Source organism: Chiloscyllium punctatum, chromosome 6 (assembly GCF_047496795.1).
Source record: "Chiloscyllium punctatum isolate Juve2018m chromosome 6, sChiPun1.3, whole genome shotgun sequence".
Classification (NCBI taxonomy): domain Eukaryota; kingdom Metazoa; phylum Chordata; class Chondrichthyes; order Orectolobiformes; family Hemiscylliidae; genus Chiloscyllium; species Chiloscyllium punctatum.
The window spans coordinates 130,755,748-130,770,388 of NC_092744.1; positions in this window are offsets into that span (position 1 = coordinate 130,755,748).

Genomic DNA, 14,641 nt, shown 5'->3' on the forward strand with positions numbered 1-14,641 from the left:
ATCCCAAACACCTGCTTCACCAGCCTGTCTACCTGTGACACCACTTACTGTGTACCTGGTTCACTGGATCTCTGACTGAAAACACTACCCAGGGCCCGAACATTAACTGTACAAGTCCTACCCTGGCTTATTTCACCAAAATGGAGCACGTCCCATTTATCTAATTAAACTCCATCTGCTATTCTTCAGCCCACTATCCCAGCAGTACTGTTCATCCTGTTGTATCACAGATAACCTTCTTCACTGTCCACTTTACCACCAATTTCAGTGACACCCAAAATCCTTACTTACCACAAAACCAATATTCCCATCCAAACCATTTATCCAAATAACAAACAACAGTGGACCCACTCCACCGCTGGTCACATGCCTCCAGTCAGAAAAGCAACATGTCTCCCATCACCCTCTGTCTACAACCATCAAGCTAATTTTGTATCTAGTTCACTAGCTCCTCCTGAATGCCATATCCTTTTTCACTGATCTGAGCTTATTACCCAGTTTACCAGACAGAACACAGAACGCAGAACAGTTCAGCCCAAGACCCTTCAGCCATGATTTCATGCCAACCTTTTATCCAACTGTAAGATCAAACTAACCTACATACCCTTCATTTTACTATTATCCATGTATCTGTCCAAGAGTCTATTAAATGTCCCAGATGTGTCTAATTTTACTCCCACCATTGGCAGTCCATCCAACCACCTACCATTTTCTATCCTCTTATCCATCCTCCATTCACCTTAAAATTACACCCCCTTGTAATATCCAATTATGCCATAGCAGGAAAAGTCTCTGACTATTCACTCACTCTGTGCCTCTTATCATCTTGTTCCCCTCCACAAAGTCGCCCCGCCCCCTTCTCCAATGAAAAAAGCCTTAGCTCCCTCAACCTTTCTTCGTAAGAACTGCCCTCCATTACAGGCAGCATCTTGGTAAATCTCCTGTCTACACTCTCTAAAACTTGCACATCCTTCCTGGAAACAGGGGACCCGAAATGACCACAATATTCCAAGTGTGGTCTCACCAGGACACTATAAAGATGCAGTAAAACCTCACGGTTCTTACAGTCAATCCCCTTCTAAGGGGAGCCAACACAACATATGCCTTTTTAACAACCCTACCAACGTGCGTGGTGATTTTGAGGGATCTATGGACACGGACCCCATGATCTCTGTTCCTCCACACTGCCAAGTATTTTGCCTTTCACCCTGTATTCTGTATTCAAATTCGACCTTCCAGAATGAATCACTTCACACTTTTCCAGATTGGACTCCATCTGCCACTTCCAGCCCATCTCTGTGTCCTGTCAATGTCCCATTGCAACCTCCAACAGCCCTCCACATTCCCCACCACTCCACCAATCTTCATGTTATTGGCAAACTTACTTACTCACTCTCCAACATCCACATCCAAGTCATTTACAAAAATCACAAATAGCAGAGTGCCAGTGCTGATTGTTACAGAACCCCACTGGTCACTGAGCTCCAGGCTCAATACTGTCTATCTGCTGCCACCCTCTGTCTTCTCTGGGCCATCCAATCCTGTATCCAGACAGACAGATTTCCCTGTATCCCAATCATCCTTCTTTTCTGAATGAGCCATCAACATATTCTTCCATATCCTCAAAGAATTCAATACGGTTTGTGAGGCATGACCTGACCCCTCACAAACCCATACTGACTGTGGCTAATTTAACTATGGTTTTCCAAGTAGTCATAAATCCTGTCGTTAGAGTCCTCGCCAATAATCTGCACACCACAGACATTCCATCAAATCTGTAATTCCCAGGATTCTACCTCCGTAACATGGCTCGGACTTTACAAATCTTCCCTCCTCTGCCATGTTCCCCAGAAGGGCACTGGAGGGTGGTGGGGATTACAGAGTCAGGGAGGGATATCAGGACAGGAGGGTTTTGCAGACAGTAGGAGGGTTGCAGTGCTAAAAGGAGGCTTCAGTAATTGTGAGGTTTCATGGTGATGAAGGCATTTCAGGAGGGAGGGAGGGAGGGAGGGAGGGAGGGAGTATTGTAAGGAAATTAGAGGTTTCACAGTTTAGGTGTTTTGTTAGGACTGCAAAAGGTTACTGAGTCGGGGAGGTTTAAGCACTTGAGATTGTTACACAAACATGGTTTTGGTTGACATGCAGGAAGAGGATTCAGGAAGCTGGAGAGTATGGGATCTGAACGAGGTTACACAAATGGGATGAGTTGTCAGGAGTGGAGGTGTTTACAGAGACAGCAATGGTCTGATCTGGAGCAGAGGACCCAGATTGGGAGGGATGGGGGGACTGGAGGTGGTTTCACAGGGAAGGAGGACAATCGACCCACAGGAGGTTACAGAAATGTGGAGAGCTGTAGGGCTGACGGGTTCATGGAGTTGGGAATGTTGGGAGGGATGGTGAAGTTTACAGAGATAAGGATGTTTGTAGGCCAGGGCTGGATCACAGACAAGGACTGTTTTAGGGAGCTGAGCAGATTACAGAGATAAAGGTGTTTGTATCGACTGGAAGAACAAACAGAGATATGCAGGGCAGTCGTGACTGAAGATGTTTATAGACATAGGAAGGCTTAGGTTCTGGGGGTTATGGAGGCTGTGGAATCTGGATTTCATTTCAGAGACTGGGATAACAATTTTGGTCAGAAACAGTTTCACAGATAAGGGAGCATAGCACAAACAGGAGGAAGTTGTAGGGGAGGGTGACGTTTAAACAGATAGTGGTGTAAGAGCCGGACAAGGTTATGGAGATGGGTAGATGGTGGAGACACAGGAGGAGCTTACATTGACATGGGGGTGATAGTGACAGGAGGGTGTTAAATAGATAGTGGGTTTTGTAGGGACTGGATTGGGAGAGGCACAGGCATGGAGTGAGGTCGACCGATCAGGATTACTGCAGAGACCTGAGAGGATTACACTGATAGGGATGGTGGTCGGGTCTCCACAGACTGTTGGTGTTTAGGGGCTGGAAGAGATTTGGTCGATAGGGAGAGATGTAAGAGCTGCAGGAGCTTATGGAGAGTTGAAGAGTTGGAGCAATTTGCAGAGGTAGGTTTCTCAGACAGGAGTAGGTTATAGATAGTGAGGGCTGTGTGGTCTGAGTAAGTCAAAAAGAGGAGAGTTTTCGCGTCTGGAAGAGGTTACACTGACAGGGACAGTTGAAGAGACTGCAGCAAAAATGCATGGAGAAGGTTACACAGATAGGTAGGTGAGTAGGGACTGAAGGTGAATACACAGACATGGAGGGTTGTATTGTTCGACGGAGCTGAGAGGGATAGGGACCGGTGTAGGGATTTACACAGGTAGGGAAGGTTGTGTTTTTGGAGAAGGTTACACTGATACAGACAGTGTTAGGGAGTGTTTATTGGACTACAGAAGAGCTCAGAGAGAATGTATTATGGGGAGTGGAGGAGATTACAGACACAGAGAAGGCTGTCGGGTTGGAAAGACCTTCTACAGATCCTCAGTGCCGTCAAGCTGGAGGGAGATTATAACAGTGAGTGTTGCCAAGACTTAATTACTTCACTGAAATAGAGCAGGTCTCAGTATGTAACTGTCAAAGGGAAGTTGAGACAGTCCAGATGAGTTTTCAGAGATACAAATGTTGATGGGAGTTTCAAGAGGGAACAATGATTGGGAGTGCTGTACCAAATGGGAATAGTTATAGGGAGGGTTCTAAAAGCAGGAAAAGGTGACAGACATATCGATCTTTGCAAGGACTGGAGAAGGTTACATAGGCAAGGAGTGTTTTAGAGTCTGGAGGAGATTACTGTGTTAAGGAGAATATTGGGGAGAAGGCCAGGTGTAAGAGACGGGGATGGTTGACAGGGCTGGGCAATAACCTGAATAGAATCGCCATCGTGTGCAACCAGGCCATTCGAAACAACCAGTCCATTCCAAAACTCTGAAGAGCATCCTACCCAAACCCACCCCTCTACCTATACATTAAACCCTGGATTTTTCGTGGTGAACTTACTTAAACCATACATTCCTGAATACCACAGTCAATTTATGATGGCCAATTCACTGATGGAGCAAATATTGGACACACACACACACACACACACACACACCAAGGGAGCGACACGCAAACACACACAGTGAGGGGGATACCCACAGACACACAGCGAGGGAAGGACATGCAAACATACACACAGTGAGGGAGATACCCGCAGACACACACCGAGGGAAGGACACACATGCAAATCAAGGGAGGGACACATGCAGCGAGGAAGCGACGCACACACGGACACGCACACACGCAGCGAGGGTGGGACACTCACACACGCAGCAAAGGGGGAGACACGCATCCGCACACACACACAGACACAGCGATGGAGGAACACGCACACAGAGCAAGAAAGGGATACGCATACACAATGAGGAAGAGACACGCACATCAAGGGAGGGACACGCACATAGCGAGGGAGAAACACACACACACACACACACAGCGAGGGAGGGACACGCACGGACACGCAGCGAAGGGACACACACACACAGAGAGAGGGTTGGACATGCACACACACAGTGAGGGAGCTACATGCACATACGCAGTGTGGGAGGGACACACACACAGCGAAGGAGGGACACACAGCGAAGGAGGGACAAGCACACACGCCGCGAGGGGGAGGGCATGTGCACACAAATTGAGAGGGGGCACACACACGCTAAGCAAGGGAGGGACACGCAAACACACACACAGTGAGGGGAATACAGACAAACACACGGCGAGGGAGGGACACACACACTGCGAGGGACGGGGAGACACACACGTAAAGCGAAGTATGGACACACACACACACACACAGCAAGGGAGAGACGCACACACACAGCGAGGAAGGACAAACACACACACTTACAGTGAGGGGAATACACGCAGACACACAGGGAGGGACACGCAAATACACTGCAAGGGAGGGACACGCACACATCGCGAAGGAGGGACAAGCACACACATGTCGAGGGGGAGGGCATGTGCACAGAAACTGAGAGGGGGCACACACACACAGCGAGAGAGGACACACACAGACATGGCAAGGGTGGGACACACGCACACAGCAAGCTGGGCACATGCTCATACACACAAGGGACGGACATATACACACACACACAAACACAGAACAAGGGAGGGACATGCACACACGCACACAAGGGACGGACACACACACGCAAAGCGAGGGAGGGACACGCACAGATACACACACACAGAGCAAGGGAGGGACACGTGCACATACAGCGAGGGAGGGACACGCACAGCAAGGGAGCGATATGCAAACACACACAGTGAGGGGGTTACCTGCAGACACACAGCGATGGAGGGACACACACACACACACACACATATCTATAGAGCGAGGGAGGGAAGGACATGCACACACAGCGTGGGAGGGACATAAACACATGGCCAGGGGGAGGGCATGTTTACAGAAATTGAGAGGGGATATGCACACACAACGAGAGAGGACACGCACAGACACGGCGAGGGAGGGACACGCACACATAGCAAGGGGGGGACATGCACTCACACAGCGAGGGGAGAAGCGCACACACAGTGGGGGATATACACAAAGTGCAATGGAGGGACACACACACACACAGAGACACAAACAGAGCAAGAGAGGGACACTCGCAAACACAGCGAGGGGGAGACACACGCACACACAAGAGGGAAGGCCACACACAAAACGAGGGTGAGACACGCACATACACTGCAAGAGGGACGCACATACTCACAGCAAGTGAGGGACACACACAGTGAGGGAGGGACATGTGCAAGCACACAAATACAGACACATGCAGCGAGAGAGGGACACGCGCACACAGCGAGGGAGGGACACACACACACACACACACAAACACGCAGCCACAGAGCAAGAGAGGAACACTCACAAACACAGCGAGGGGTAGACACACGCACGCACACACAGACACAAACAGAGCAATAGAGGGACACTCGCAAACACAGCGAGGGGGAGACACATGCACACACAAGAGGGAAGGCCACACACGCGTGCACATCTAGAGGGACACACACACACACACACACACACACACACACACACAGCGAAGGGGAGACACATGCACATGCAGCGAGGAAGGGTCACACACAAACACGCACAGCAAGAGGGACACACACACACAGAGCAAGGGAGGGGAGAATCTCACACATACACAGAGAGGGAGGGACACGCGCACACACAACAGCAAGGGGGACACGCACACTCACAGCATGGGAGGGAGACACACTTACACACACAGACAGAGGGAGGGACACGCACGTATATACACACACACACACACGCAAAGAGTGAGGGAGGGACACGCACACACACAGGGAAGGAGGGACAAGCAGACACACGGCAAGTGGGAGGGTATGTGCACAGATATTGAGAAGGTGCACGCACACACAGCGAGAGGGGACACGCACAGGCACAGCGAGGGAGGGACACATGCACACACAGCAAGGGGGGACATGCACTCACACACAGAGGGAAGATGCGCACACACAGTGAGGGGGATATCCACAAAGAGCAATGGAGGGACACACACACACAAAGGGATGGACACACACACACACACACACAGAGCTAGGGAGGGAAGGACATGCACAAACAGCGTGGGAGGGACACGCACACACAGAGGGATGGACATGCACATACACAGCGAGGGAGGGACACACACATACACAGTAAGTGAAGGACGCATGCGCACGCACACACACGTACACACACAGCGAGGGATAGACACGCACACAGAGTGAGGAACACGCACACACAGTGAGAGGGACACACACACGCACACAGCGAAGAAGGGACACACACGCACACGCACACAGTGAGGGAGACACACACACACACACACACACAGGGAAGGAGGGGCAAGCACACACACGGCGAGGGGGAGGAAATGTGCACGGAAAGTGAGAGGGGGCACACACACACAGTGAGAGGGGACAGGCACTGACACGGTGAGGGAGGGACACACGCACACACAGCAAGGGGGGGACATGCACTCACACAGCGAGGGGGATATACACAAAGAGCAAGGGAGGGACACACACACACACACACACACACACAGTGTGGGAGGGACACACAGGCACAGTGAAGAATTGACACGCATATCCGCATATACACACACACACACAGCGAGGGAGGGACACTCACATACACTGCAAGAGGGACACACACACTCACAGCAAGAGGGGGACACACACAGTGAGGGAGGGACACGCGCATGCGCAAGCACACAAGCACAGACACACACACTGAGAGTGGGACATGCACACACACAGCCAGGGAGGGACACGCACACACAGCCAGGGAGGGACACACACGCACGGAGGTAAGGAAATGCACACACAGCGAGGAAAGGACATGCACACACACAGCGAGGGAGGGATGTACACAAACACACAGAGTGAGAGAGGGACACGCACACAAACAGCAAGGGACGAACACGCACACACACAGGGAAGGATGGACAAGCAGACACACGGCGATTGGGAGGGCATGTGCACAGAAATTGAGAGGGGGCACGCACACACAGCGAGAGGGGACACACACAGACATGGCGAGGGAGGGACACACGCACACACAGTAAGGGGCGACAGGCACTCTCACAGCGAGGGTCGATGCGGACACACAATGGTGGGGATATGCACAAAGAGCAAGCGAGGGACACACGCAGACAAGGGACGGACACACACTCACAGAGCGAGGGAGTGACATGCGCACACACAGCAAGAGGCGCACACACACACGCACAAAGCAAGGGAGGGACACGGCACATACACACAGCAAGGGAGGGACATGCATACACACATATACACACACGCAGCGAGGGAAGCACACTTACATACACTGTAAAAGGGTCACACATACTCACAGCAAGGGTGGACACATACACATAGTGAGGGATGGACACGCTCATGCTCAAGCACACAAACACAGACACACAGCAAGAGAGGGGCACGCACACACACAGTCAGTGAGGGAATCGGACACACAGAAACACACACACACACACGCACACACAGCGAGGGAATGTCACACATGCACACACCGACAGCGTGGGAGGGACATGCACACACAGTGAGGGAGCAACATGCGCATGAGGAAGCACACAAACACAGGCACACACAGAGAGAGGGATACGCACACACACAGCCAGGGGGAGACATGCACACACACACACAGAGCAAGAGGGGCGCACACACACACACACAGATCGAGGGAGGGACACACTCACACAGACTGCGAGGGAGCGACACGTGCATGAGGAAGCACACAATCACAGACACACACAGCGAGAGACGGATACGCACACACAGAGCCAGGGAGGGACATGCATACACAGCGAGGGAGGGACACACTCACACACAGCGAGGGGGGAATACACATGCTCACACAACAAGGGAGGGCCAAGCACACACACGCGTACCAAGAGGGACACACACACACACACACACACAGAACAAGGGAGGGACACTCAGCGAAGGGACACACACACACAGACACAGCGAGGGAAAGACATGCACACACAGTGAGGGAAGGACATGCACGCGCACATACACAGAGAGCGAGGGACAACACACAGCAAGGGAGGGACACGCTGGGACACGCTGCGATGGAGAGAGCATGGACACACACAGCAAGGGAGGGACACGCACACACACCACGAGGGGGAGGACATGTGCACACAAATTGAGAGGGGGCACACACATGCAAAGCGAGGGAGGAACACGCACAAATACACACATACACACACACACACACACACACACACGGAAGGAGGGACAAGCACACACACGGCGAGGGGGAGGAAATGTGCACAGAAAGTGAGAGGGGGCACACACTGACACGGCGAGGAAGGGACACACGCACACACAGCAAGGGGAGACATGCACTCACACAGCGAGGGGGATAAACACAAAGAGCAAGGGAGGGACACATACACACACACAGAGCGAGGGAGTGACACGCACACACAGCTAGAGGGACACACACACACTCTCACACAGCGTCGGAGAGACACACAGACACAGTGAAGAATTGACATGCATATGCACACGCGCACACACACACACACACACACACACACACTCACAGTAAGAGGAGGACACACACAGCCAGGGAGGGACATGCACACACAGCCAGGGAGTGACACACACACACGTACAGCGAGGGAGGGATGTACACAAATACACAGAGTGAGAGAGAGGGACACGCACATAAACGGCAAGGGACAAACACGCACACACACAGGGAAGGATGGACAGCAGACACATGGCAAGGGGGAGGGCATGTGCACAGAAATTGAGAGGGGGCACGCACACACAGCGAGAGGGGACACGCACAGACATGGTGAGGAAGGGACACACGCACACACAGCAAGGGGGGACAGGCACTCTCAGCGAGGGTCGATGCAGACACACAATGGTGGGGATATGCACAAAGAGCAAGCGAGGGACACACGCAGACAAGGGACGGACACACACTCACAGAGCGAGGGAGTGACATGCGCACACACAGCAAGAGGCACACACACACACGCACAAAGCAAGGGAGGGATACGCACACATACACACAGACACACAGCAAAAGAGGGACACGCACATATACACACAGACACACAGCAAAGGAGGGACACACACACAGTGTGGGAGTGACATGCATACACACACCCACACGCAGCGAGGGAAGGACACTCACATACACTGTAAAAGGGTCACACATACTCACAGCAAGAGGGGACACACACACAGCGAGGGATGGACACACTCATGCCCAAGCACACAAACACAGACACACAGCGAGAGAAGGGCACGCACGCACACAGCCAGTGAGGGACATGGACGCACACAAACACACAGAGAGCAAGAGAGGGATACCGCACACCCAGCGAGGGGGGAGACACATGCTCACACAACGAGGGAGGGCCAAGCACACACACGCACACCAAGAAGGACACACACACACACACACACACAGAGCAAAGGGGTAACTGTCACATACACAGCGAGGGAGGGACACGCACATACACAGCACGGGAGGGACACGCACACACAGCGAAGGACAACACACATGCGCGCACAGCAAGGAAGGGACACACACAGCGAGGGATGAGACACGCACCGAAGGGACACACACACAGCGAGGGAGGGACATTTAGCGAAGGGACACACACACAGACACAGCGAGGGAAGGACATGCACACACTGAGGGAAGGACATGCACGCGCACATACACAGAGAGCGAGGGACACACACACAGAGTGAGGGAGGGACACGCTGAGACACGCAGCGAGAGAGGGAGCATGGACACACACACAGCATGGGAGGGACACGCACACACACAGCAAGGGAGGAACACACAGCGAAGGAGGGACAAGCACACACACCGCGAGGGGGAGGGCATGTGCACACAAATTGAGAGGTAGCACACACACGCAAAGCGAGGGAGGGGCATGCACAAATACACACACACACACACACACACACATACACAGCGATGGAGGGACACGCACATACACACAGTGAGGAGGATACACGCAGACACACAGCGAGGGAGGGACACACACACACTGCGAGGGATGGGGGCACACACACACGCAAAGCGAAGGAGGGACACGCACGTGCACACACACACACACACACACACACACACACACACACACACACACACAAACACAGAGCATGGGAGAGACACGCACACATAGCGAGGGAGGGACATACACACACAAGGGACGGACACAGACTCCGAGCGAGGGTGTGACATGCGCACACACAGCAAGAGGTGCACACACACACACACACACACAAAGCAAGGGAGGCACACGCACACATACACACAGACACACAGCAAGGGAGGGATACACACACAGTGTGGGAGTGACACACATACACACACAGCGAGGGAAGGACACTCACATACACTGTAAAAGGGTCACACATACTCACAGCAAGAGGGGACACACACACAGTGAGGGATGGACATGCGAATGCTCAAGCACACAAACACAGACACACAGCGAGAGAGGGAGACGCACACACATAGCCAGGGAGGGACATGGACTCATGCAAACACACACACACACACACCGACAGCATGGGAGGGACATGCACACAGTGAGGGAGCAACATACGCATGAGGAAGCACACAAACACAGACACACACAGTGAGAGAGGGACACGCACACACACAGCCAGGGGGAGACATGCACACACACACAGAGGAAGAGAGGGACTCTCGCGCACACAGCGAGGGAGGGACACGCATACACACGCACAGCAAGAGGGACACACACACACACACACACACACACACACACACAGAGCAAGGGAGGGACACGCACACACACGGCAAGTGGAGACGCGCACACACAGCAAGGGAGAACACACACACAGCGAGGGAGGGACACGCAGCGAAGGGATACACACATAGACAAAGCAAGGGAACGACACGCACGCGCACATACATAGAGAGCGAAGGACACACACACAGCAAGGGAGGGACACGCTGAGTCATGCAGCGAGGGAGAGAGCATGGACACACACAGCGTGGGAGGGACATGCACACACACAGCAAGGGAGCAACACGCACACACAGCGAAGGAGGGACAAGCACACACACTGCGAGGGGGGAGGGCATGTGCACAGAAATTGAGAGGGGGCACACACACGCAAAGCGAGGGAGGGCTACGCACAAATACACAGTGAGGGGGATACACGCAGACACACGGCAAGGGAAGGGTACACACAGTGAGGGACAGGGACACACACACACAAAGCGAAGGAGGGACACGCAAACACACACACAGTGAGAGGGATACACGCAGACACACAGCGACGGAGGGACCCACACACTGCGAGGGACGGGGACACACACACATAAAGCGAAGGAGGGACACGCGCACATATATACACACACACACACACACACACACAAACACAGAGCAAGGGAGAGACGCGCACACACAGCGAGGGAGGGACAAACACACAGACTTATGGTGAGGGGAATACACGCAGACACACTGTGAGAGAGGAACATGCACATACACTGCAAGGGAGGGACACAGACACACCGCGAAGGAGGGACAAGCACACACATGTCGAGGGGGAGGGCATGTGCACAGAAATTGAGAGGGGGCACACACACACACACACACACACACACACAAGGGATGGACACATACATGCAAATCGAGGGAGTGAAACGCACACATATATACGCAACACAAACACAGAGCAAGGGAGGGACATACAAACACACACAGTGAGTGGGTTACCTGCAGACACACAGCGAGGGAGGGATACACACACAAACACACAGACACAGAGCGAGGGAGGGACACGCACACACACACACACACACACACACACACACACACAGCGAATGAAGGGACACACACATGTCAAGGAGAGGGCATGTGCACAGAAATTGAGAGGGGGCACACACACACACACACCGAGGGGGGGACACACAGACACGGCAAGGTTGGGGGACACGCACACGGCAAGGGGGGACACACACTCACACACACAAGGAACGGACACACGGACACACAAAGCGAGGGAGGGTCACGCACACATGCATACACACAGAAACGCAGAGCAAGGGAGGGACATGCACACACGCGCACACACACACACACACAAGGGACGGACACACACACAAAGTGAGGGAGGGACACGCTGAGACACGCAGCGAGACAGGGAGCATGGACACACACAGCGTGGGAGGTACACGCACACACACAGCAAGGGAGCGACATGCACACACACAGCGCGGGAGGGACACACAGCGAAGGAGGGACACACAGCAAAGGAGAGACAAGCACACACACCGTGAGGGGGAAGGCATGTGCACACACAAATGAGAGGGGGCACACACACGCACAGCGATGGAGGGACATGCACATAAACACAGTGAAGGGGATACACGCAGACACACGGCGAGGGAGGGACACACACAGTGAGGGACAGGGACACACACACGCAAAGTGAAGGAGGGACACGCAATCACACGCAGTGAGGGGGATACACGCAGATACACAGCAAGGGAGGGACACACACACTGTGAGGGACGGGGACACACACACACAAAGCAAAGGAGGGACACACACACACACAAACACACACACACACACACACACACACACACACACACAGAGCAAGGGTGGGACACACATACACAGCAAGAGGGAGATACATAGGCACAGCAGGAGACACACACACACAGAGCAAGGGAGGGACACGCGCACGCGCAAGCACACAAATAGAAACACACACAGCGAGAGAGAGAGAGACACACAGAGCAAGAGGGGGACACGCGCACACACAGCCAGGGAAGGTCACACACAAACAAACACAGACACACAGCAAGAGAGGGATACGCACACACACAGTGAGGTAGAGACACATGCACACGCAGACAGCGAGGGAGGGACACACACACACAGACAGCAAGGGTGGGACCACACACACACACACACACACACACACAGCGAGGGAGTGACGGACACACACACACACAGATACAGCGAAGGGGGATACGCACACACGCACAGCGAGGGGGACCCGCTTGGGAGGGAGACACACTTACACACACACACACACAGAGGGACACGCATGTAAACACACACAGAGTGAGGGAGGGATATGCACACACACAGCGAGAGAGAGAAACATACACACAATGCGATGGAGTGACACACACTCAAACAGTGAGTGAGGGACATGCAGTGAAGGGGGACACACAAACACATACTGTGAGGATGTGACATGTACACACAAACAGCGAGGAAGGGACACACACACACAGCGAGCGAGGGACTTGCTGAGACACACAGGAAGGAGGGACACTCACACACACAGCGAGGGAGGGACACACACACACGCACAGGGAAGAAGGGACAAGCAGACACACGGCGAGGGGGAGGGCATGTGCACAGAAATTGAGAGGGGGCATGCACAGGCACAGTGAGAGAGGGCACGCACAGGCACAGCGAGGGAGGGACACACGCGCACACAGCAATGGGGGACATGCACTCACACACCAAGGGGAGATGCGCACATGCAGTGAGGGGGATATACACAAAGAGCAAGGGAGAGACACATGCACACACAGTGAGAGAGGAACATGCGCACACAGCGAGGGGGGGACATGCACACACACACACACACACACAAAGCAAGGGAAGGACACGCGTACATACATAGAGAGGGAGGGATGGAGACACACACACACACACACACACACACACACACAGCGAGGGAGGGAGACGCACACACAGAGCGAGAGAGAGACACATACACACAACGCAAGGGAGTGACACACGCAATCACACACACACAAACACATACTGAGAGGGTGTGACACAAACACACACAACAAGGAAGAGACACACACACACAGAGTGAGCAAGGGACTTGCTGAGACACACAGAGAGGGAGGAACACGCACACGCACAGCAAGGGAGGGACACACAAACAGCGAGGGAGTGAAACGTACACATACACACACACACACAGTGAGGGAAGGAGGGAGGGACACACACATACACACACACACACACACACACACAGCGAGGGAGGGACACACACACACAGCAAGGGAAAGACATGCCCACACACAGCGAGGGAG